Genomic DNA, 2,444 nt, shown 5'->3' with positions numbered 1-2,444 from the left:
TCCCCATTGTATATTCTCACCTCTTTTGTCATAGATTAATTGACCAAATAAGTGTAGGTTCATTTCTGGGATCTCTGTTCTGTTCCATTGATCTATATGTCTGTTTTTATGCCAGTACCATACAGTTTTGATTACTGTAGCTCTGTAGTATAGTTTGAAATGAGGGCATGTGATACCTTCAGCTTTATTCTTCTTTCTCAAGACTGTTTTTGGCTATTTGGGGTCCTTCGTGTTTCCATACAAATTTTAGAATAAATTGTTCTAGTTCTGTGAAAAACGCCCTTGGTATTTTGATAGGGATTGCATTGAATCTGTAGATTACCTTGGGTATGTTCATTTTAACAATATTAATTCTTCTAATCCATGAGCATGGTATAATATTTTTGATGCAATTGTAAATGGGATTGTTTTCTTAACTTCTCTTTCTGATAGTTCACTGTTAGTGTATAGAAATGCAACAGATTACTGTATATTAATTCTGTACCCTGCACTTTACTGAAATCAGGTATTAGTTCTAATAGTTTTTTGGTGGCATCTTCAGGATTTTCTATATGAAGTATAGAAAATGTTGTCATCTGCATACAATGACAGTTTCACTTCTTCCTTTCCAATTTGGATTCCTTTTCTTCCTTCCTCCCTCCCTCCCTCCCTTCCTTCCTTCCTCTTTCCTTTTTCTTTTCTTTTCTTTTTCTGCCTCCCTCCTTCCTTCCCTACCCCTCTCCATTCCTTCCTTCCTTCCTTCCTTCCTTCCCTCCCTCCCTCCCTCTCTTCTTTTCCTCCCTCCTTCCCTCCAGCACTATATTGAACTATAGGACTTCCAGCACTATACCCCAGGAGCCACAGAGGAAGAACCTCAGTACCAGCCTGTCAGGCGCAACTGGGTAGGGGGACCTTGCTATGTGACACTTGTGAAAATTGCATGATTGGAACACAGACTCAGCTGGGCTAAACTTCTGACAACCATGTGACAAAAATCACTGATACCACAGAATAATGCCTTTTGGGACTTCCCTGGTAGCGCAGTGGTTAAGAATCCGCCTGCCAATGCAGGGGACACGGGTTTGAGCCCTGGTGCGGGAAGATCCCACATGCCACGGAGCAACTAAGCCCATGCACCACAACTACTGAGCCTGTGCTCTAGAGCCCGTGAGCCACAACTACTGAGCCGCGTGCCACAACTACTGAAGCCCGTGTGCCCTAGAGCCCGTGCTCCACAAGAGAAGCCACCGCAATGAGAAGCCCGTGCACTGCAATGAAGAGTAGCCCCCGCTCGCCGCAACTAGAGGAAGCCCGCGTGCAGCAACGAAGACCCAACGCAGCCAAAAAAAAAAAAAAAAAAAAGAATAATGCCTTTTGGTGAAACCTATCAAAGTGTAAAAGTTGAAAGTAACTTTTGTGTACCCCAAGTAAACAATGAGGCTACCTAGGATCCAACTGAATATCATCTAATAATGAACAGCACAGACTCCAGAGTCAGCCCTGGCTTCCAATGCCAGCTAGCCCACTAGCTGTGTGAGAGCTGTCAGGCTTCTTACCTATTCTGTGCCTCAGTTTCTACGTCTGTCACAGTGGTCCCTGTGCTAGTTTCCTAGGGATGCTGTAACAAGTTATCACACATTTGCTGACTTAAAACAACAGAAACTTATTCTCTCACAGTTCTGGAGGAGAGAAGTACAAGGGCAATCTGTCAGCAAGGCCATGCTCCCTCTGAAGGCTCTAAGGGAAGGTCCTTCCTTGTCTGTTCCAGCTCCTGGTGTTTGCCAGCAATCCTTGTTGTTTCTTGGCTACAGGTTCATCACTGAGTCTCCGCCTCTGTCATCACGTGGCATTCTCCCTGTGTCTGCATCCTAATCTCTTTTTATAAGGACCGCCTTACAAGGCCCACCCTAATCCAGAATGACCTTGTCTTACCCAACTGCATCTGAAAAGACCTTATTTCTAAATAAAGTCACATTCACAGGTATCTGAGGGTAGAAATTCAATGTATCTTTTTGGGAGACACAATTCAACCGGCAACGGTACCTCATGGGGTTGTTTTGAGGATTAAATAAGATAATGTGAAAAGAGCACAGACCAGTGCCTGGCACATAGTAACACAAACTATTAATTAGCGTTATTTCTAAATTTACAACAAGCTTATAAGAGTGGGTATTACTGTCCTTCTTTGACAGGAGAGGAAGCCCTGGCTGGAGGTTAGGGAAATGGGCCTAAGCCCACCCAGACAGTGAGTGGAAGAGCCAGAACCCATGAACGTCTTTCAGGCCATTATTCCACACTCCTACAATGACATGATTTTCCATCATAATCTAGTTTCTTCTTACATTACCTGTAAGACTTGCTTTCCAACCCTTGGGTTCTTCTCTCAAGCTTTATTCACTAATTTAGAACCCAGCTAGAATAGTACTATTCTTACATTTAATACACGTGTCATTAGTCCTTCATTG

Source organism: Balaenoptera borealis, assembly GCF_965194805.1.
Source record: "Balaenoptera borealis genome assembly, chromosome: 12".
Lineage (NCBI taxonomy): Eukaryota > Metazoa > Chordata > Mammalia > Artiodactyla > Balaenopteridae > Balaenoptera > Balaenoptera borealis.
This window is presented reverse-complemented; position numbering follows the sequence as displayed.